Source organism: Diceros bicornis, chromosome 9 (genome assembly GCF_020826845.1).
Source record: "Diceros bicornis minor isolate mBicDic1 chromosome 9, mDicBic1.mat.cur, whole genome shotgun sequence".
Classification (NCBI taxonomy): domain Eukaryota; kingdom Metazoa; phylum Chordata; class Mammalia; order Perissodactyla; family Rhinocerotidae; genus Diceros; species Diceros bicornis.
This window is the reverse complement of record NC_080748.1, coordinates 32,639,205-32,663,621: the sequence shown is the minus strand read 5'-3', so window position 1 is coordinate 32,663,621 and position 24,417 is coordinate 32,639,205. Positions and strand designations below refer to the sequence as shown.

At 40.0% G+C, this 24,417-nt stretch overlaps 1 protein-coding gene across 1 annotated transcript in view; it reads left to right on the top strand.

Moving 5' to 3' along the window:
- LACC1 (laccase domain containing 1) overlaps positions 1–14,623 on the top strand; it is a 56,901-nt gene extending 42,278 nt beyond the window's left edge. Inside the window, exon 7 of the mRNA XM_058548222.1 lies at positions 14,561–14,623. The gene's annotated coding sequence lies outside the window, so the exon portion shown is untranslated. The remainder of the gene's footprint in view (positions 1–14,560) is intronic.
- Positions 14,624–24,417: the final 9,794 nt, after the last annotated feature.

Below are 24,417 nucleotides of genomic sequence, written 5' to 3'. Positions count from 1 at the left end.
GTGAGGGGTGATGGAATCAGCTGTGTGCAGGAATAATATCTGTATGCACTCACTGTAATCTTCTTTAAGAGAATTCTTTGAGATTATCAGTACCTGTACCAGGGGCTTTTCTTTTCTTTGCCCTCTCCTTACTCCCTATTGTGGTCCTGACATGTAGCGCTCATCTGCAGTTGAGATTACGTGAATTTAGTGAGTTTTAGTTTTAGTTTTGGATATATAAACTGATTCATTGTCTCTAACTCCAATTCTAAAAGCAAAATCAGTATGCATTACTTGGCCTAACTGCTCCTGTCGTTGGTGAAATAATCAGGAATTTATGGCAACGTGTGGGCACCGCTATCGGGGATTTCACAACGCTGCTGAGAAGCAGAAGCAGAGATTCCTCAATCTCTCAAAGTAAAAATAATCTTCCTTTTCCTTCTAGGACTCACAGTTTGACCCTTCTTTCTCCTTTTGATCATTTGAGACCTCAAATTGCCTTACCAACACATCCATAGTAAACTCTTGCCCTTTTAGGAAGTAGAATGATTATTTTCACTTATTGAGACTGAAGAACAGGAAGTGAAACATTCTTGTGGTCACTGAGCAAATCAACCTAGGAGCCAGGAATGGTCCTCAGCAGCACTATGGGATGCTTGACCACTTATTAGCTAAAGGAGGCAAAAGGAGCATATGTAATTATTATCCTTCCAGTGAATTCTCTGAGTGAAATTTTCTGATATCCTATGCCCATACTAGTCACACATTCACAACTACAAGCAGTAGGCTATACCTGAGACTTTTCCAGGAGCATTTATGCTGAAAGATGATGCCAGATTTTGTTATAAAAATATAATGAAAAGTATAGGGCCGGCCCGGTGGCGCAAGTGGCTAAGTGCGCACTCTCTGCTGTGGCGGCCCGGGTTCGCCAGTTCGGATCCTGGGTGCGCACCGACACACTGCATGTCAAGCTGTGCTGTGGCGGCATCCCATATAAAGTGGAGGAAGATGGGCACAGATGTTAGCCCAGGGCCAGTCTTCCTCAGCAAAAAAAAAAAAAAAAAAAGGAGGAGGATTGGCAGATGTTAGCTCAGGGCTGATCTTCCTCACAAAAAAGAAAAAAAAATTGGGGCCAGCCCCGTGGCTTAGCGGTTAAGTGCATGCACTCCGCTGCTGGCGGCCCAGGTTTGGATCCCGGGCGCCTGCCAATGCACCACTCCTCCGGCCATGCTGAGGCCACATCCCACATACAGCAACTAGAAGGATGAGCAGCTATGACATACAACTATCTACTGGGGCTTTGGGGGAAAAAATAAATAAATAAAATTAAAAAAAAAAAAAAAAGAAAAGTATACATAGTAGAACTGATTAGAAATAACTAATAATTTCATTAGTGGGTGACCTAAAAGAGATAAAAACATTGTGGGATTGTGTATAGGTTTGGAGGAATGTTCTTGAAATCTATGCGCTGGACATTTTTTGTTAAAAAGAAATTTATTTTGGAAAAGCTTATTTATGACAGTGGAAAAGTCAGAGTCCAGATAATCAGAGAACATATCAATAACGTTGTTGGATAAAAGTGAATATTGGTGTTACGGAGAAAGGATGTCAAGATAGCCGTCTCCCATGGAGCCATTCCCTACTTTCTGCTACAACATCAATAAAGAGCAGAATTGACAAAAATATACCAGCCCCTAACAAGATAGTCGAATTGTTAACAACATCTGGTGAGAAATATCTCTAAAAAAAAAAGATCTATGGCACTGAATTTTGGTTAATTGGTAATTGACACATTCTGTGCCACAAAAAAACAACACACCTACTATTCTAGAAGCAAAAATGTACTTTATTTCTTTCCCATTGTCAGGGCTTAGACTGGAAAATGGGATTGCTGTGGGAATACCAATTTTATGGTTTAGCCAGAATATCCCCCCACCACCTAACTTAAGTAAACTAGGTGGTTTTGGGGGCATTCAAATTTAGTGGAATTTAATCCTTTTAGGAAGAGAATATCAGTTACTAGTTGGAGTTTCTGGTCCTCACTGTAGTGTCCTTTCTTCAAAAGGCTTTGGCTTCATTTGTTTTGGTTTCTTTCTCTTCTTCCCTATATAAAGTGGCTCATCTCATCTGTTCTTGTTCTAAATTCTGAGACCGGGAACTCAGTTTGGGTGAGGCGCCCATCTTTGTTTCAATTTACTTAATTGAGGGAGAAGAGGTAATATGCGACACGTAGCAGAGGGGTTGAGAGTGAGCGAGTAATTACAAAGAAGCGGCGTGGACTCAGCAGATACTCAAAAATGTGTCTACTTCAGGATTGTAGTTTATGGTATTCCACTAATTAGAGACAGGGCATTGATGGTTTATAAAAAGAGTCTATCTAAATTTAAAAGAGTCACAATAATCGATGCCTCTAAGCACTGAAATTCAAGCTAGGTAAGAGCTGTGTGCCTAATATGGTCTGCAGTTGTAGACTAAAAATGAACCGAACACTAGCTAAGTAAGGAGTGAATGGTTGAAGTTCCAACTCCAATGGTGAGGCTGAGAATTTTCCAGAATTCATAAAGGCCATAACTCCTCAGATTTAGGAAATGCAATGGGTCCCATGCTAAAAAACATAGTAGAAAACGTTATAATAAGACTACAGAATACCAAAGATAAAGAGAAGATTTTTAAAAGCAACAAGAGAAAAAAAAATTAAAATACATAAATCAATTATAAAAGATAACTCTAAAATATAACTCTTAAAAAAGTGTATGTGTTTGGAAATTTAACTATGAATTCAATTTCTTTAAAACATATAGGGGTAATCTAGGCTAGCTAATTATTCTTATGTGAGCTTTGGTTATTTGTATCTTTCAAGGAATTTGTTCATTTCATCCAAGTTGTAGAATTTATTGGCATAAATTTGTTTCTAATTTTCCTTTTAATGACTGTAGGATCTTGAGCAATATACACTCTCTCATTCTCCATATTGGTAACGTGTTTTTTTAATCTCATCAGTCTAGCAGAAGTTTATTAATTTTATTGTTTTTTTCAAAGAACTAGTTTTTTGTTTCATTGATTTTTCTCTATTGCTTTTCTGTTTTCTATTTCGTTGATTTCTATTCTTATCTTTTTAAATTCCTTCTTAATGTTTATTTTGGGCTTAATTTTCTCTTCTCTTTCTAGTTTCTTGTGCAATCTTAAATCATTCATTCTAAGCCCTTCGACTTTCCTAATAGAAATGTATTATTCTACAAGCACTTAATACAAGTGTGTGATGCCCCTAAGCACTCTTTAGCAAGATCCACCAGATTTTGATATATTGTGTTTTCATTTTCATTCACCTCATTTTCTAATTTCACTCCTGATTTTTCCTTTGATCTATGGGTTATTTAGAAGTGTGTTGTTTTGTTTTCAAATATTTGGAGATTTTTTGAATATATTTTTATTACTAATTTTTTAATTTAATTCCTTTGGGGTCAGAGAACATACGTTATATTATTTCAGTCCTTTTAAATTTATTAAGACTTGTTTTTTGGTCCTTGGTATGGTCTAGTCTGACGTTGTGGGTTGAATTGTGTCCCCTAAAAAGATATGTTCAAATCCTAACCCCTAGTACCTTTGAATGTGACCTTATTTGGAAGCCGGGTCTTTGCAGATCTAATCAAGTTAAAATGAGGTCATACCAGATTAGAGTGGACCCTAATCCAGTGACTGTGAGAGAATAAATTTCTGTTGTTTTAAGTCACCTAGTTTGTGGTATTTTGTTATGGCAGCCCTAGGAAACTAATACATCTGATATATGTTCCATATACATTTGTAAAAAATGTGTATTCTTCTGATGTTGGATGGAAACTTCTCTACGTGTTAATTAGATCAGATATATTGATAGTACTGTTCAAGTCTTTCATACATTTAATGATTTTCTGTCTGCTTCTCTGTCAGTTATTGAGAGAGCAGTATTGAAATCTCTGACTCCCGCACTGGATTTGTCTACTTCTTTTTCCAGTATTATCAGTTTTTGCTTCATGTATTTTGAAGTTCTGTTAATAGGTTCAAACACATTTAGAATCATTATGTCCTCTTGATGAATTGCTTTCTTTATCATTATACAATGACCCTCTCTATCCCTGCTAATATTCTTTTCTTTGAAATCCACTTTGTCTGATATTAATACAATTACTCCAGATTTCTTTTAACTGGTGTTAACACAGACTTTTTTTTTTTTAATTTTTTTTTAAATTTATTTATTTATTTATTTTTTCCCCCAAAGCCCCAGTAGATAGTTGTATGTCACAGTCGCACATCCTTCCAGTTGCTGTATGTGGGACACGGCCCCAGCATGGCCAGAGAAGCGGTGCGTCGGTGCGTGCCCGGGATCCGAACCCCGGCCGCCAGCAGCAGAGCGCGAGCACTTAACCGCTAAGCCACCGGGCCCGCACCAGACTATCTTTTTTAATCCTTTCGCTTTTAACATGTTTTTTAAATATTTAAAGTGGGTTTCTTATAGACAGCATGTAGTTGTTTTTGATATCTTATCTAATCTGACAATCTCTGCTTTTTATTTGGTGTGGTTAGAACAATTACATTTGATATAATTAGTGATATTGTTGAGTTTAAACTTATAATTTTTCTGTTTTTTATTTGAGATCATAATAAATTCCAAACTTTAGAAAGCTGACAAAAACCACAAATATCAAGAAATTCAAAAATAAATAATTTTTAAAATTACATAACTGCCTAAGTATATCTTTTTAACCTCTATTTGATTCTTCATGTGACAGTGTCTTTTAATATATTTTCTATAGACATAATAGAAAGATAATCCTATCTCTCTTCTAGTGTGGTTAATAAAAATTGTTTTTATTATCGATAATTTTTAAAACAATTTCTTTCAGTTTCACAACTCATTATAGGAATGATCACATACATTTTAAGGATTGTTGTCAAATTGGGAAAACCTCAATCAAGTTTCTTTCACATATGATTTGTAAGATTTGGAGGAATTTTCCATTGACTAGCCTCTGGCTCCAAACATTTCATATCTTATTTCTTTGCCACCTATGCATTTCCAGTGCCAGGTGCAATGTTCATATCACTACATGTCCTCTGGCCACACATTGGCTCACAATTCTTGTCACAATTGGCATGGTAAGTGGTAGGAACATTCAGGAAGCCATTCCTATACTATGACAGCTAGCAATAACTTAAGTGTACTTGGAAGTGACAATGAACCACATAAATATATCCCACTAAACCCAAACAAAATGAATTCCCAACTCAGCATCCCCTTAGAAGATCTCAAAAACCATACGGTTACACCAAATGTTTCTAGGAACGTGTGATAGAGAGAAGCTGGAGTAGCAAGAGACAGCAGTCTTAACTGTTGAAGTTAAGGTATTTTACTTTTGCAAACTTGACAAACACTTGTGAATACATTATTAAGTCCCCACCAATAGTTTTGGAACAGGCCTGTGCAAGTGAGAGACCCTAAAGGTTAAGCTTTATTAGCTTCATGGTAAATCCACTTCAGAGATGATTTTGTAGGAGGAAATCTGAAATTTTTTAGTAGTCCCTAGAGGGAATATTTGGCATAAATTATTGATACTTATCTTTAGAACGTTGGGTAGTTAAAATCAATGGTTGTCAGCTAAGGGCTTAGTGCCAATTCTGGGTCAATAGGAAAAGTGACTGACTTCCTCTATTCTTTAGTGTTTTGCTCTAGACCTTGGTCCCTTCTCACCCAACACATTCTCCCTAGAACCTCATCCACTTCTGTTGACTCAACTGCTGCCTATATGTTAATGATTTCCAAAGCAAAATCTCTAGCCCAGTCCCTCTCCTGAGCTTCAGACATGTATATTTAACAGTTCAGTAATATTCCTACCTCAAGAATCTCTCCTCTTCCTCTTCAACCTGCCTTTACTGCCTATAACCAAGGCAGTGACCAAGGCAGAATCCTCAGAATTACCTATGGCTCCTCCTTTTTTGACTCCATCTCGCCAGCTGCTGAGTACAGTGCCAGGCACATTGTAGATGTGTACTAGACATTAGGTATTATATTATGTTTCAATATTATAATCATATCCATAACTACATCCCAAAGATCATTCTAAATATTTCTAATCCACCACACTCCAGTGCCCCATTCTCATATGAATTATTGCAATACCTTTAATTTATCTCTCTACTTTCTATCTCCTCTGCCTCCCCGCCATTTCATTCTCTACACTGTGACCTCAGTGAACATTTTGAAAATGGAACTCTGATCAAGGACACTCTTCTGCTGACCACTTTTCAAAGCCTTCATATTGTCCTGGGGGTAAAATTCAAACTCCTTTACCTTTCTTTCAAAGACCTAGACCAAGCCCAATCCTACCTCTAGTCTCATTTCACTCCCCTAAATGAGCTCTGTTCTAGACACATTGGATATCTTTAAGTTCCTCAAATTGCCATGTTCAATTCCCAGATCCTTTCACTCCTAAATTTCTTTTTTATTTTTTTACTGCTTTATTTAGATATAATTGATATACAAAAAACTGCAGATATTAAATGTAACAATTTGATGAGTTTGGACATATTCATACACATGTGATACTATCACCACAATCAAGGTAATAAACATATCCATCACCTCTAAAAGTTTCCTTGTGACCCTTTGCTTTTTTTGTTGTTGTTGTTGTGGTAAGAACACTTAACATTAGATCTGTCGTCTTAAAAAAGTTTTAAGTGCATAACACTGTATTTTTAACTATAGGTACTATGTTGTACAGCAGATCTCTTGAACTTATTCATTTTGTGTAACTGTCACTTTACACCCATTGAACAACAAATTCCCACTTCCCTCTCCTCGTCCCCTGGCAACTACTATTCTATTTTCTGCTTCTGTAAGTTTGACTATTTTGGATACCTCATATAAGTGGAATCATGCAGTATTTGTCCTTCTGTGACTGACTTATTTCATTTAGCATAATGGCTTCCAGGTCCATCCATATTGTTGCAAATGGTAGGATTTCCTTCTTTTTTAAGGTTGAATAATATTCCATTGTGTTTACATACCACATTTTCTTTATTCATTAGTCTGTTGGTGGACAGTTGGGTTGTTTCTATAACTTGGCTGTAGTGAATAATGCTGCAATGAAGATGAGAATGCAAGATCCTGATTTCAATTATTTTGGACATATACCCAAGAGTGAGATTGCTGGATCATATAGTAGTTCTATTTTTTATTTTATTTTTTTTTGTGAGGAAGATTAGCCCTGAGCTAACATCCGATGCCAATCCTCCTCTTTTTGCTCAGGAAGAGTGGCCCCGGGCTAACATCCGTGCCCATCTTCCTCTACTTTATATGGGACACCACCGCAGCATGGCTTGATAAGTGGTGCGTAGATTCGTGCCGAGGATTCAAAACTGCGAACCCCAGGCCACCGAAGTGGAGCACGCGAACTTAATCACTATGTCACCAAGCCGGCCCACTATTTTTAATTTTTTGAGGATCCTCTATACTGTTTTTCACAGTGGTTGAACCATTTTACACTCTCACCAACAGTATATAAGGGTTCCCATTTTTTCCACATCCTCACCAACGTGTTATCTTGTTTTTTTTTTATAATTGCATTTTAACAGGTGTGAGGTGTTATCTCACTGTGATTTTGATTTGCATTTCCCTGATGATTAGTGATGTTGAGCATCTTTTCATATACCTGCTGGCCATTTGTATGTCTTCGCTGGATAATGTCTATTCAAGTCTTTTGCCCATTTTTTAATTGGGTTACTCATTTGTTTGTTTATTTTTGCTATTGAGTTGTAGGAGTTCCTTATATATTTTGGAAATTAGCTCCTTATCAGATATATGGTTTGCAATTATTTTCTCCCATTCTGTAGGTTGCCTTCTCACTCTGTTGATTGTTTCTTTCGCTGTGCAGAAGGTTTTTACTTTGATATAGTCCCACTTGTTTATTTTTGCTTTTGTTGCCTATGCTTTTGGTATCATATCCATGAAATCATTGCCAAGGCCAAAGTCATGAAGCTTTTCTCTTATTTTTTTCTAGGAGTTTTACAGTTTCGGGTCTTACATTTAAGTCTTTAATATATTTTGAGTTGATTTTTGTGTTTGGCATAACATAGGGGTCCAATTTCATCCTTTTACATGTGGATATCCAGTTTTCTCAGCACCGTTTGTTCAAGAGACTATCCTTTCCCCATTGTGTATTCTTGGCACTTTTTCAAGAATCAGTTGACCATATATAGATGGATTTACTTCTGGGTTCTCTATTCTGTTCCTTTGGTCTATATGTCTATCTTTATGCCAGTATTATACTGTTTTAATTACTGTAGCTTTGTATTATATGTTGAAATCAGGATGCCTCCAGCTTTGTTTTTCTTTCTCAAGATCTCAAGATCAAAATAGGTTTGCCTATTCTGGGTGTTCTGCTGTTCCATATGAATTTTAGGGTTGTTTTTTCTATTTCTATAGGAAATGCCTTATGGATTTTGATGGGAATAGTATTGTATCCGTAGATTGCTTTGGGTAGCATGGACATTTTAACAGTATTAAGTCTTCCAATCCATGAACATGGGATGTCTTTCCATTTCTTTGTGTCTTCTTTAATTTCTTTCATCAATGTATTGTAGTTTTCAGTGTACAAGTGTTTCACCCCCTTTGGTTAAGTTTATTCCTAAGTATTTTATTCTTTTTGATGCTATTGCAAATGGGATCATTTTCTTAATTTCCTTTTCAGATAGTTCATTATTAGTATTAAGAAATGCAACTAGTTTTTATATGTTGATTTTTCTATCCTGCAACTTTACTGGATTCATCTATTAGTTACTTTAGTAGGTGTGAGATGATAGAAAATATGTATATTAGTCTCTTCCCCTAGTTCCTGGCACATGACTCCTAAAACACTTGTAATTTCCTAAGTGAGAAGAGCAGGAGGAGCATCTTTTGTTCTATTGAGATGACTCTGGGTAGGCTCCTGGATGGCTTCTGGATGGGGGCTGGTCACCAGAAAGACCAAGCCATGATTAGAAGTTTGGAATTTTCAGCTCCACAGCCCCATCCTCCAGAGAGGGGGAGAGGGGCTGGAAATGGAGTTGATAATTGATCATGCTTAGGTGAGGAAGCCTCCATAAAATCCCAATAGTAGTGGGTTTAGAGAGCTTCCAGGTTGGTGAGCACATCCACACCTTTAGGGTCATGCACCCCAACTCCACGGGGACAGAAGCTCCTGTACTCGGGACTCTCCCAGACCTTGCCCTATGTGTCTCTTCATCTGGCTGTCCATCTGTATTCTTTATCACACTCTTTGAGAAACTGGTAAACGTAGGTGTTTCCCTGAGTTCTGTGAGCCACTCTAGCAAAATAATCGAACTCAAAGAGGGTTGTTGGGACCTCTGATTTATAGCCAAGTTGGACAGAAGTACAGGTATTACCTGGGCTTGTGACTGGTGTCTGAAGTGAGAGTTGGGGGGGACAGTCATGTGGGACTTATCTGTGGGATCTGATGCTATCTGCAGGTAAATAATGTCAGAATTGAGTTAAATCGTAGGACACCTAGCTGGTGTTGGAGACTTGCTTATTGTTGTGGGGGGAAAGCCCCACACATTTGGTGACCAGAGTGTCAAAAGTGAAGTGTTTTGTGTGAGTAGTACAGGAGACACACAGGAAGGAAAGAGATCGTAAGGGAGAACTGAGTTTTTCCCTACGAAGGAAGCAAAAACTGAGTTTTTTGTTTGTAGTAGGTGAATCAATAAATAAACCGTGGTACATCCAGATGATTGAATATTATTCAGCACTACAAAGAAATGAGCTATCAAGCCATGCAAAGACATGGAGGAATTTTAAATGCATATTACTAAGTGAAAGAAGCCAATCTGAAAAGACTACATACTGTATGATTCCAAATATATGACATTCTGGAAAGGACAAAACTACAGACCATAAAATGATCAGTGGTTGCCAGGGTGGGGGAATGAATAAACAGAACACAGTTTTTTTTAAGGGCAGTGAAAATACTATGTATGATATTATAATGATGGATATATGTCATTATACATTTGTCCAAATCCATAGACTATACAACACCAAGAATAAGGTAAGAATAAACCCTAAGATAGACTATGGACCCTGGGTGATTATGATGTGTCAATGTGGGTTCATCCTTGGTAAAAACTGTACCACTCTGGTGAGTGAGGTTGATAATGGGGGAGGCTAGCATGTGTGGGGGCGGAGGACACATGGGAAATCTCTGTACCTTCCTCTCAATTTTGTTATAAAACTAAAACTGTTCTTAAAAAATAAAATCTTAAAAAAATAAATAACGGCTTCTCCACACTTATGCCCTGGAAATAGATTGACCAACATAGCACTATTCAGAGGCTTCCGGGGTAGCTGGGTGAGCACAGGCCTCTCTCAGAATTCAGGTGTGGACTACTTTATTGTAGAAGTGTTGATAGAGCCCCTTTCCTGCTTTCTGTTGTCCACCCTTTTTCTCATCAGTATCCCATTCTTGATGGCCAACATCTAATAGGATACTAATGGTAAAGGAACAATGTCTTTTGTATCCTAAGATGTCTGTCTTACTCCACCTTGTGTTACATTCCTTTTTGTGCTTGAATTATCAATCCAATTAGATTGTGAACTATGTCTTAACTTTTTATGTAACCTCTGCAGCTTTTATATGTGTTCTTAACAAGGAGTCTATAAATGATTGTTCAGCTGAATTGAATTTAGGCAACAGGGCAAAACAGACCCAACTAATCCACTCTAAAATATTGCAGTAATCTACCAGAGAAATGAAAAGAGAAAATGAACATAGAACCTCAGTATACTCTGGCATACACGAAAGCAATTCCTGAAATGTGGCAAATTGGCAGCACTGGCCAGTTGAAAATGTAGGTATGCCAGTTACAGAGTGAGAAGGTGAACAGTACTGCTGAGAATTAGGAGCAACAACATGGGCTGAGCTCCTACGTCCTGACTTAGCCTCAAGTGTCCTCAGTAGAATCTGACAGGCAGACCTCCCCGCCTCGCTGGAAATATTGCAAACCCAGGGAATTCAGCCCACTGTTAATGTTCGCCAGGACTCACGCACAGTATAAGTTAGGAAATACTGGAATTTACAAAGCAAGAATGTTTCAGTCTCTTTTGTAGGCATCTAAAAATGGAATTATCTGCCAATGGGAAAGAAAGAAGCAACCAGATTCCTCAAGAGGAGGGGAAAGGCTTTGATTACTCTTTTTTTCCTCACAGATTTTTCTATGGCTTGCAAAACTATGCTCATCAGTCCCTCGGTATCCCACAGTATCTGCCAGGTAGCCATTGATCTGTAAATCATCCACCTTCTCCCAGACTTACTGCATTTGGAGGGCCCCTAAGGGGCAGCATCCTGCTTGAAGCTGAAAATAATTGCTTATCTTTATAGAGACAGAGAGATGCCTGAGGGAGCGAATAATGGAAATAGAGACTAGCAGCAGTGAGGAAAGAGGAGAGTGGTTGAGGTGGGGAGGGGGAGAGTTTGCAGCTTATGAGCAAATTCACCAGCTTGCAAAGGAACCTTTTCCTCAAAAGTCCAATTGAAAGCATTCACAAGTCTGCACATCCAGGCCTGTTGGCTGGTCTTCGCAGCAACAGAGATCAGAGATGATGACAAGGCTATGTGAATCCTGGGTGAAGGAAAGACGTTCCCGTGGCGTGCCCAATGGGACCTTCTGCCTTCCAGATGACAGCATCATCTGTTTCAAAAAAAAAAAAAAAAAAAAGTTTGTGCTTCTGATCAAGACTGAAGCTGAGAAATTTTTCTGACAGGGGTGTAGCACACATGGCCTATTAGATTTGCATTCATTCTTTATTCAGTGAGACATAAAGTCATTACTCTACCAACAAATTGGAATATCTGGGATATTCTCCCTCTCTTTCTTAGTCTTTCATACATGCGCTCACCCTTCACGGGCATGCTTGCATACACACACCTTCACCTAATCACTTTAGAATCAGGTCTTAATTTTTTTACACTTATAGGTGGAATCAATCTCTCTCTTTCTTTTTCTCTCTCCATCTCTTTCTCTTTCTCCAACATTTCCTAGATAAAGTACTAACTTTCCCCCCAGATTTGGTGGTTTTAAATTCAGAGCCACCCTATTTATCCAAAGAACATGGAAACACCAATGCGTAAAGATACATGCACCCCTATGTTCATTGCAGCGTTATACACAATAGCCAAGACTTGGAAGCAACCTAAGTGCCCATTAAGGGACGAATGGATGAAGAAGATGTGGGAAATACACAATGGAATACTACTCAGCCATAAGAAACGATGAAATCCAGCCATTTGTGACAACATGGATGGACATTGAGGGTATTATGCTAAGCGAAATAAGTCAGAGGGAGAAAGTTAAATACCGTATGACCTCATTCATAAGTAGAAGATAAAAACAACAACAAACAAATACATAGAGACAGAGATGGGATTGGTGGTTACCAGAGGGGAGGAGGGGAGGGAGGAGGGCAAAAGGGATGATTAGGCACATGTGTGTGGTGATGGATTGTAATTAGTATTTGGGTGGTGAACATGATGTAATCAATGCAGAAATAGAAGTATAATGATGAACACTTGAAATTTATACAATGTTATAAACCAATGTTACCACAATAAAAAAAAATTAATTAATAAAATAAATAAAAAATAAATTCAGGGCCACCCAAATAGGACAAAGACTTTTTACTATTAAGGATATTTGAAAAAAATGTGCCACCAGTCCTAAAGGAAATACCAAAATGTCATTCCACACAATTTTTTGAGCAGGGATGAATTTCTGAAATATTATAATAATTATAATAATTTCCCCAAATGGCTAATTTGAAGGAGGCAAGAGGCATCTAGAAGTATAAAATTTGGTGTGTTTGATAAAAACAAAGACAGCCTCCTTACTTTATAATTACAGCTTGTGTTGTAGGTTTCTTCCTAATGTGGAGACGTTGCCAAGGCAATAGCTTGGCAATCTTCTACATGGCTGCTTTTCACATTAATCCACACGGGCTTCATGGACATTAATCTTTATAACATACCTATGCAGTCCACACAGGCAAAATAAAATTTTTAGTCTGGTTTTCGTGGTAGGGAAAGAACATTAGAAGACAAGCTTTTCTGGTCTTCTTTTTCCTTTCCAACACCATGTCAGTGACCAGACCATGGATTTTGAAAGGGCTTAGGACCTCAGCCCAGGACTGTGGGGAAAAGAGACCTAAAAGGAATGCATGCAACAAACCAGATCAAGGATATGGCTGATGGTCAGAGCTGGAAGTTCCGCTACTGAGACAAGGTGGAGGCCAGGAGGCAGAAACCCAAAAGGAACCAGAGTCAAAAGTCACGGTTAGCAAATCTCAGGGCCAAAGCACAAGACAGGAACCAAAGAAGCAATCAATGCCGAACAAGAATGTCCAGTGTCAGCATTCAGAAACTGCCCTCGTGACAGCTCTTGGAGCAACAGTGCTTCCTTACCCCAGACTTGGGGCAGCTCCTTTGGAAAGCATCCACCACAGCTGGGCTTTGGGGCTGTGATTAATCTTGGAGCCGCCAGTCTTACACTATGAGGAGACAGAATAGAGACAAGCTCTTCATACCTAAGATGTCTCTGGAGTCATAAAACTCACCAAAGTAGTATCATTGAGGCAGGGCCTGGACTATGGTGGGCGAGTGAGGTGCCTAGGGTGCCAAACGTAAGGAGGCATTCACTCTTGGGGTCATACAGATGCAGATCACTGAGGCTCAGAGAGGGGAAGGACTCCTCCCCATCCAAGGCCAGGCAGCACTGGACCTGACACCTGATGGTCTCTGTTTCCCTTTGACATTAGGCCATGAATCCATTCTGAATTAGTCTATGGAGCTCGTGGTGTTTCTTGAAACAAAATACATGATTAGTATTTAGCTACTCCCTGACATTTAATAATGTAGAATGGATGAAAATAAACTCCTAAATTAATGCAACAGAAAAATCTTGGCTAACACTATAGTAAAGACATTTTTTCTTATTCTTTTGTTGGCCAAAAAGTTCTAAACACGTTCCCAAGAGTATATTTGCTTCAAAAAGAACAGAGAGGAAGTTACTGAGAGACCTGAGCAAATGCTTGGTGAATGAACAGACAATGAATTAGAACTGATGACGGGGAGAATGGGACTCACATGAATTCTATGAACATATTCAATATTCTTTATTTTAGTTTCATCTGGTGGTTCAAGTAACAAGCTTGTTTTACTTTATATCTATTTTTTTATACCTTTTGACAGAAGATGTAAGAGGTATCTGTATTAAGTGCCCACAAGATTTCCTTTGACTTATCATTTAAATCACTCTGATCTCAACCAGGTAAGAGGTTAAGGAAAGAACAAGAACAACAGAAATAGTATAAAACTTTATCCAACCATTTAAAAAATGACTTATTGTTTAATTTTGATTTGGGTTGATGTTTGTTTGATGTTGTTGATGTTTGATGGGTTGATGATGAGAGCTCCCCAAAGTCCATATTCTGAATCTAAGTAGGGGTTTCTTCAATTTTCCATTCAAGAAGTGATTTTCTGCCTTTCTTTTTCCCCACTAGGCTCCACAGATCGGGCTGTATCCTCTCTGCTTCTGAGTCTGTCATCTGTCATCAGATTTATAGTTCCTGACAACGTGCTTCAATAATTCATAAGGAATGGGGCCCATTTTGTGTTCCCCCTTTTCTCAGTCGGCTCAGTGATGCAGATAGATTAAACACATGCGTTTTGTCAGTGAAATAAATCAAGAGGAATCAGAGACACCCTAGGAGGAGTAATACTGAACACAAAATGTTTTCCCATCAATACACAATTGCATAAAACCAGAAACAGACCAGGATCTGTCATGACCAGTGAATTTCGCTCACTCGCCTGGTGACTGTCCTCGAGTTAAGCCTGCTCTCCTGCCATCCTCCAAAATGTGGAGTTAATTTATACTGGCAGCTGAATGCACTGGCTTTCAAGTTTTAAGGAGGGGAAATCTAAGGACAAAATTAAATTCTAAATTCAAACACTAGCAATTTATAACCTGTGGCAATTGTTTGCTAATTATGTTAGTAAAATGTATAACTAGCAATTACCATGCATCGTTTCCATAACTGTCTTCAAAACAAGATGCCTTTTATTTCTGAGTTGCCTCTGACAACAGAGCAGGAAAGAGAAGGCCGTGCAGCCATAACTTCCAGTCCTCAGTGTCCAAGAGAGAGAGCCTCCTTGTTGCTTCATATTTCTTTAATATTAAATGTAACAAGTTCCACGTCAGGCTCAAATCCCCAGTCCGGCCTCACCCCAGGGGCAGCCCAGAGCCTGTCAGGTCTTACAGTATCCTGACTTTGTTGATTGATTCTGCTCACTGAAATTCAGCGACAGAGGAAGAAGGTGCCTCCTTCCTGCAGCCAGCTCCTCTCCCTGAGCAAACAAGACTGCAGCTCAAAGGCAACATAAACCACCACTTAAACAGCCAATTTCAATACTGGATTCCTCTCTAAAGCCAGTAACTAGACCCACACCAGAAGGTGGACACATCCCTCTAGATAAAGAATGTGTTTATTTAAGTTCACGCAGAAACCAAAGAAGAAAGAACAGGGTAGATGAGAAAGTCCTGTACTGGACCTTGCGTCTGAGCGGAGAGTTGTTTCATGGAGCCTGGCCTACTGCTTCAGCTTACTCAGGTACACGTGCTCTTTTAGACTTTGGCTTGCCTTGACTTTTCAGTTTGATTTTGGCATTAGTGGTTTTCATAGACTTTTCTTTTTTGTATTTTCCACACATCTCATGCCATTATTAAAAGTGTGTTTTGGGTAGACTAATCCTAACGATTGAGTAAAAATTATGTTTTTGAAAAGTATTGTTTGCAATAGAATATTACAGACTTCACTATCTGGAAATCAGCTAACATCTGATACATCCTTATAGATCTATATATGTAAATGTACATAGATAGTTCTAGACATAAAGTATTAAGTATATTTTTATGTGGTTTCATTTTGGTAGCTGTATATAAAATTTAACCTCAGTTCCACTTGGCTTTTGGCGATACACTGGCATCCGGATTTTCATCTAAGTGTCAAATGGACATAATTAATAAAAGAGTTGAAAGAATATAATTTTCCCTTTTTTTTTCTTTAAAATATAATTTGAGATTGGAGTAAAACAGAGTCAATATCAACAGAGGCCCAGAACCTTCCATAAATTTTAATATGATAAGCCTTGGTACCTGGGACCATAGCCCTTGAGGTCTACGCTGCTCCAGAAATTCCAGTCATCAAAATCTGATTTTTTTTTCCACTCCTCCATCATTTTCCAAAGCTTATATTGGTCCTAATAGGGTTGCCAGTTCACTCCTAAAACTTTGCCCCAGGCAGAAGGAAGAACTTACTCCAAAAAGAGTTCTGTCTGACAGCAGCAGTGTCCCAGCCCTTGCCTTATGAAGGTGAGCCTTCTTGGTGTTAAAATTATCTTGGCTACAGATACAAGGGATGTGGTCTAGGCCTCACTGCAGGGGCTGCTGTGAGCAAGTAGCTCCCCCAGGTGTATGCCACATAGACACACCAAAATACTCCAATTCAGTTTATTTTTTCTCATACCACTACTGCTAAAGGGTAATCCCTCCAGTGGCGGTCAAACTTATTCCCAAGGTTACGTCCTTTTCTTTCTTTGTTTCTTTCTCTCTCTCTCTTTCTCTCTCTTCCTTCCTTCTTTTTCTTTCTTTCTTCTTTCCTTCCTTCCTTTCTTCCTTCCTTCCTTCCTTCCCTCCTTCCCTCCTTCCTTTCCAAATATCTACTATTTTGTAGATGTCATCGAAAAAAATGAATGACCTTGAAGTATCAGGTCTCTAGACCTTTTATTCTGGCCTTGAATTACAAAAAAAATAAATGAAAAGGGAGAGAGAGAGAGAAAGAAAAGAAAAAGAAAAAACAAAACCACATAAAAGAACCCGCAATCTAACAGCAAAATCGCTCCCTCAAATAACACTTTATATATTATCATTGTTTATTTTGGTAGGGGTTATAATCAGTTTTAAACTCATTCATTCAAAATTCAACAAGTATTTGTTGAGAACAACCTACTACATGACAAATAGGTAAGGTATCTGTCCTCATGATGTTTAGTTTTAATTGGGGGAGATATTTAATAAATGAGAGAATATTTTTTTTAAAGCAAAATAATTTCAAAGAATGACACATGCTTGTAATGAACTCTGTGATGACTTTCTCAGATAAGTCTAATGTTCTTATGTCCCCAGCCACTGGTAATGCTGTCAACAGACAGCCCTCACTTCTCAGCCTTCTTTGGGAATTACCTTACCCAAAGAGAGTCAACTTGCCCAAGGTCATGTTCCCTTTCTAGGGTAGTCTATATCCAAAAATTGGTTAACATAGAGATATAAAGGATGGACCCCTCACCTTACCTCAGGACTACTATGAAAGTCCGTACCAGCTTTCTGTAGGGTCAGCTGAGGCCTTTATTGAGACTACATCATAGCTCAACTTCTTCCCTTGCCCAATCTTGTTTCCTTCCTTTCCATAGGCAAGAACTCAAGAGCACTCCCTCATAAACTTCCTGTTTACTAATCTCTGCCTCAGTCTACTCCTTGGGAGCCCTGACCTACAACAGTTAACGCCAGCAGGGGACCAAGAAAACAGACACCGGATTAGAATTTGGGGTCCAGATTATCTGCTACCTAGCTAGGAATAAAGACACTGGTGGCATCACTGGTGGCAGAGATGGATGCTATGCCTGAGACCAACAGAAGTCCAACAGGTAGCAGCAGAGACCAATGCTGAGTCCTCAGCACAGCACCAACCCTTGAGGATACCAACCAAACACTTGGTGGCAGGTTAACCACATTAGACCTCTTCCACTCTGGAAGGGACTGTGGTTCATTTTGACAGGAATAGAAATATAGTCTGCGTTTAGGTTTGCCTATTCCTCCCATGGGGCTTCAGCCAGCACCACTATTTGAGGGCTTACAGAAAATTTAATCTATGGGCATGAGATACTTCATACACTGCATCAGAGTTAGGTACCCACTTTAAAGAAAAGGGGATGCAGGAGTGGGTACATGATGCAGGAGATAGATCTATTGGTCCTATCACATACTGCACCACCAGAGGCTGCTGGCTTGGCAGTGCGATGGAGTGGTACATTCAAGGCATAGCTGAGGCAGCAGCTTTGAGACTATGCCTTGTGAGGAAGGGAGGGGGCGGTTGTCATCAAGTTTGCAATGTGTACTTGATATCAGTGAATTTCATATGGTGTTGCATCCTCAGTAGGTAGAATACATGGGTCCAGGAATTAAGGGATAGAGGCAGGAATGGCTCTGCTTACCATCACTTGCAGTTACCTGCTTGGAGAATTTGTCTTCCTTTCCTTGCATCTCTGTGTTCTGTGGGTTTAGTGGTCCTGGTTCCCAAAGGGGGAATGCATCCACCAGAGGACACAGCAAGAGTCTTACTAAACTATAAGCTACAGATGGCTCCTGGGCATTTTGGGTTCCAACAGGCAAGAAGGAGATACCTCCTAGCATCAGGAGGAGATTGGGTGACTGTTATACAATGAAGGCAAAAAAGAATATATTTGGCACCCAAGTGATTTTTTAGGTGCCTCTTGGTACTACTTTGCCCAATTTTGACAGTAATAAACAAGTTTAGAAGCATTAGTTATGAAGGACATGGTGACTAGGAGCTCAGATCCCTCTGGTCTGGCTCATTCCAGCAGGTAAGACACTAAGACCATGGAGGTGCTAGGTGAGGTTGAGGAAAGTATAGAATGGATAATAGAGGAGGGAGACAATGAGTTTCACTTGAGATTCCAAGACTGGCTGCAGTGGCTGGGGCTGTCTTTCATGCCACTAAACCTCAGTAGGTTTTACCTGAGAAAGAGATACACCAGCATCTTAACAAAGCTGCTTCCAGAATGTACACAAAGCAGTGGATTCAAAGGGTGGATTTTCATGAACTCTGTGAGGTACTACCCAGATCCTCATTCAGTGCAAAAAAAATATACTCCCGAAGCTGCCGGGAGTACTGCAAACAGATAGCTTTAGCTGTCAGCTTTCTTTGGGAATTGTCTCAGCTGAAGAGAGCTGCTGCGCCTCTTTGGGGCAGCTGGCGTCCAGGAACTGGTTGATGTGAGGATATAAAATCTTGTCACCTCTTGCTGAAACGTGATATATCTCTCACAGGCCATTGCAGCTTCAGAACTTAACTGTGGGGTTAGCTGAGGCCTCTCTTGAGACTACAGTTGTAGCCCAACTTCTCCTTTTGCCCAATGCTCCTATTTTCCTTCCCTTCCTCAGGTGTTGATCGAGAGAACCTCTAATAAACTTGCTACATGCAAAACCATTCCTCAGTCTCTGGTTCCTAGGAAACTCAACCTGCAACAGTGCTATGAAAAAAGTAAAACAGGGTAGTGGAATAAATATCAGATATCAGGAGGGGCTACTCTAGTTAAGTTGGTCAGATAAGGCTCCACTGAGAAGTTGACACAAGTTGATGAGTGAATGATGAGAAAGGGCTCAGAAAGACTTGGAGGGTAGCATTCTAGATGGAGGAAAGTGTGAAAACCCTGAGGAGAGAATGAATTTGACATATTCCAGAAAAAGAAGACATGCCAGTGTTAACTCAAGTGTGGTAAATGAGAAAGAGGCTGGTAGAAAGTGTGGCCGGATCATGGAGTTTGAACTTTATTCTAAATACAATAAGAAATTATTAGAAACAATTAAAAATATCGCTTTGACTTCCGTGTGGTGAATGACTTGCAGGAGTTGAAGAGTAGAATAAGAAAGAATATATTTGTCACCCAGGTTATTTTTTAGGTGCATCTTGGTACTACTTGGCCCAATTTTGACAGTAATAGACAAGTTTAGAAGCCTTAGTCACAAGAAGGACATGGTGACTAGGAGCTCAGGAAAGCTTAGGAAAGAGCTTTCCTATAACCACCCAGGAAAGAGATGAGGTGTTTCGGACAAGGGTAGTGATAATGAAGTATGCTTGGCTTTTGGTATTTATTTTGGAGGTGAATCTAAAAGAAATTGTGATGGATTACATGCAGGGCAATGAGAAGAGAAAAATTAAAGATGACTCCTAGGATAGACCTGAGCAATTGGGGCCGTGTCACTAATTGAAACAGGGAAGAATAGTAGAGGAGTATGTCTGGAAGAGGGAATCTAAAACAACCTAATGATGGGGTACAAAGTTCCCAGAGAAAAGGAACAAAGGTTAGGTTACTTAATTAAGTAGTAAGTTCAACTTTGTCAATGTTTTCAGTCTGTCTGTACCTCAGTTTCTTAGTTTTCCATTCTTTCCTAGGCAGTTATGAGATTTGGCAGACCTCAATTTGTAATTATCTATAAACTGGTTAAAGTTTCTCAAAGATTCTACGTTTTCTGCAACCTCCCAGGTGACAGTAATGCTATGGTCTGAGGACATTTTGAGCAGCAAGGTTCTAGTGAAAATAGCACTGTTGTGTCCGACAGACACAGCTTTGAATTACTTCCCAGCCAATTATTAGTTGTGTAATATTGGGTAAGTTTAAATCTTCTCAGAGCTTTAGTTCCTTGTAAAAATAGGAATAATATACCTACCCCATAAAGTGACTGGGAGAATTAAATGATGTCATGTCTTTAGAGTGTAAAGCAAGTAACCCAGTTCTTTACTCACAAGAGGGATCACTAATTCGTCTTCCTTCCATCTCTCTCTCTAAAAGGCTGTATATTCACAAATTATATTAGAATTTAAAAAAAATCATTATAAGACCTTTGGCATGTAGAGAATTAACATGTGTGGTTTTGGCTATTGCTAAGTAACTCCAATGGTCCACATAATATAGTCATTTGAATTTTGTCAAGGTACACATTTGAATCCTACACACTGAGAGAAGACTCTCTTGTTGGCCAGAGTGAGTCACTTTCCTGGGGTTGAGCCTATTTGATGCCAAACATCCTCATCTCAGCCTGACTTTATGGTTTTTAGCTTATCTTCCCATCCACCCACCTTTTGTGAAGCAAGGAAGTCTCTGTATTTTATGGAAAATGCCCCTGCTAAACAAAGGAACAAACAGAAAATAACCAAACAACTCAAACTAACCAGTGGATAGTGTTGGCATGGAAGTAAAGAGAAAGTTAAGAAATCTAAGAAATAGATGATGCTTATATAGAAAAACAGGAGTTGGGGATAAATTACGGAATGGAAATGCCACATTGGCAGTGGCTTGGATCTATAATGTGAATGCTTTTAACGTGTGTGCCATAACAAAATAAATAAAGGCAATTCACAAACTATTTCAATAAATTTCCCAGACAGAATTTATATTATTAGCTTTATAAATGAGTCTAGTCCTCTATTTGTAGAATTATAAAGGTCTTAAGAGGCCAGTTAAAAGTTTTTAGTGATACTTGACTGAACTTTATGGGAGAAAGTCTATGCTATAAATGGTATGTGTAATTTTGAGAATTTGTAAATATCTTAGGGCATATCTCTTAAGAATGTCAGAGTTTGTCATAATTATTTTTAATATTACCACATAGTTCCTGTTGTATAGCAAATTGTAAAGTGCAAATTACTAGCCATTGGATTGGTAATCACATTGTAAAGAGAGAATCTGCATTTTTAATTTCCTGTTTTACAATAAGGCTACAGCATTTGCCAATAGATATTCAACACCATGTACACAAGGATCCATGTTACAGAGTACATGGACAAATAAGACATGGGTCCTGCCCTCTTTTTTTTTTTTGTGAGGAAGATCAGCCCTGTGCTAACATCTGCCAATCTTCCTCTTTTTTTGCTGAGGAAGACTGGCCCTGGGCTAACATCCGTGCCCATCTTCCTCCACTTTATGTGGGACACCGTCACAGCATGGCTTGCCAAACAGTGTGTCGGTGCACGCCTGGGATCTGAACCGGCGAACCCCGGGCCGCCGCAGCGGAGCGCGCACACTTAACTGCTTGCACCACCGGGCTGGCTCCTGCCCTCTTTTGAAGAAGAGAAAATAATGGCTCTATGATGCAAATATAATCTTGAGAATTGGGAGGGTAAATTGTCTTGGGGAAAGAATCTTGGGAGCTACGACTGACAGAAGGTCATAATATCAGTGCATTTAAACAGCTGTTTATCCCCTGGTAATCATCTAGGGAGACAAAAGGGAGATATTTATTATGATACTAAAAGCACAGAGCTAGCTGTAAGAAATCTGACACATCCTAGATGTAATAAGCATATCTTAGCACTTTTTATCTCTGTGAAGTCACTTAACTTTGATTGGATACTCCTTGTGGTATCTAGGGCTAACACCTCTAAAGATAGATATATTTCCATGAAAAACGATTTTTACACTCACATCCATAAAAAAACAGCAGTCTCATTTTCACAAGGCTCTGAGCAATCTCAACACTATGTTCCTTTCATTGGAACTTTGTAGTCCTTGTAGGAAGGATGATCCCACATTCCACTGTTTGAAGAATTTGAGTTGAATTCTGTGGATAAGTTAGGCTATGCTGCAGAAAGACTTGTATTTCCCGGGGCAGTTTAAGGGGAATGAACCACAACATTGACTAAAATTCAACTAAGAGGAGTGATGTCAGCATCATGGTGGAGTGAGCTTCCCCCATTGAACTCTCTCCCTCTAACACACAACAAAAGGGACATTCATATTCCAACAAAAGCTATTCACACAACATAGGGGACGTCTGAGGCATCCAGGCAGCCGTACACCCGAGGACTGAGGTGCTGGAATCCCCAGAGTAAGTGGAAGGAGGTAAGAGGAGCTTCCTTTCTTCCCCAAGGACTGTGACCCAGAGACTGAGACCATGGGGGTCTCCGGAGGGAGGGGCGGCTTGCCACGTGAAAACCAGGGCTCTCCAAGACTTCTCACAGCCCATAGGGATCCCCCTATGGAGGGAGCAGAACTGTTGCGAGGGTACTTTCAACAAGCTAGCCCCTCAGGAGAGCAGAGAGCCACAACAAGGCGAGAAACCTCTGAGATTGGGGAGGTGAAAGTAAGTGCCCCTCCCCCACCTGTCACATCTGACCAGCGCTTCAGCATGGCAGTGCTTCAGCTCAGCCCCGTCCCCAGAGGCAGTGGCCCCCAGGTGCCCGGGCCTCACCAGCAGGGGCAATGTGACCATGCCCACACCCCACAGGCAGCAGCCCCCAGTTTCCCTGGGCCTGACCAGCAGCAGGGTAAGCCTGCATCCCAGCACCAGAGGCAGTGGCAGTTCAGGCCCCACTGTGCCACAGTCCCAGCTGCTCCAGCTGGACTAAGCCACAGCCCCAGCTCCTTTGGCTTGACTGTGCCCTGGCCCCAGCTCTTTCGGCTTGACTGCCCTCCCTCTGGCTCCAGCTGCTTCGGCTTGGCCTGTGCTCAGGCTCCAGCTGACTCGGTGCCAGCAACTTCGGCCCAGCATCGCTCTAGCTCCAGCTGCGTTGGCCCAGTAGTGCTCCAGCTCTTCCTTCTTCAGCCCAGTGGCGCTTCAGCTCCTCCTTCTTTGGACCAGCAGTGCTCCATCTCCTTCTTCGGCCCAGCGCACTCCAGTTCCAGCTTCCCTGGCCCAGTGGCACTCTGGCTCCTGCTTCTTCAGCCCAGTGGCACTTCAGCTGCAGCTGCATCAATCCACCCGCACACGAGCCCCAGCTGCTTTGGCATAACTGCGTCCAGTCCCAGCTGTTTCCACACTTCACCCCCAGCAGCCTCTGCTCAGCCACGCTTTAGATCAGCTAGGGGCCAACGAGAGTGCCTGCAGATTGAGGTGGGCCAGAATACACAGCCCTTGACCTCCACCCAGCAGCAACAAGAGGAAACTGTGACCGTATATTTTTTCTATGAGGAAAAGTAAGCCAACACCGACAGGCACTATGCAAAAATATGTTAAATCTCCAGACCAAAAGGAAAATGACAAGCACCCAGAAGTCAACCCGGAAAGCACAGAAATATATAACCTTAGTGACAGAGAATTCAAAATAGCCATCATAAAAAAGCTTAATGAAATACAAGAAAACACAGAGAGACAATTCAATGAAATCAGGAGTTTCTTCACAAAAGAGATTGAAACTATAAAAAAAAAATCAGAAATCTTAGAGATGGAAAACACAATAGAGGAGGTAAAGACAAATCTGAAAGCCTTAAGCATCAGAGGTAATAATATGGAGGAAAGAATGAGCAATATTGAGGACAGCAAAGCGGAAATGCTCCAGATAAAGGAGGAAAGAGAACTAAGACTACAAAGAAATGAAGAAACTCTCCGAGAAATATCTGACTCAATTAGGAAATCCAACATAAGGATTATAAGTATTCCAGAGGGAGAAGAGAGGTAAAAAGGAGCAGAGAACTTGTTAAAAGAAATAATAGCTGAGAACTTCCCAAACCTGGGGAAGGGCTTGGAAATGCCAGTGAATGAAATAAATAGATCTCCTAAATA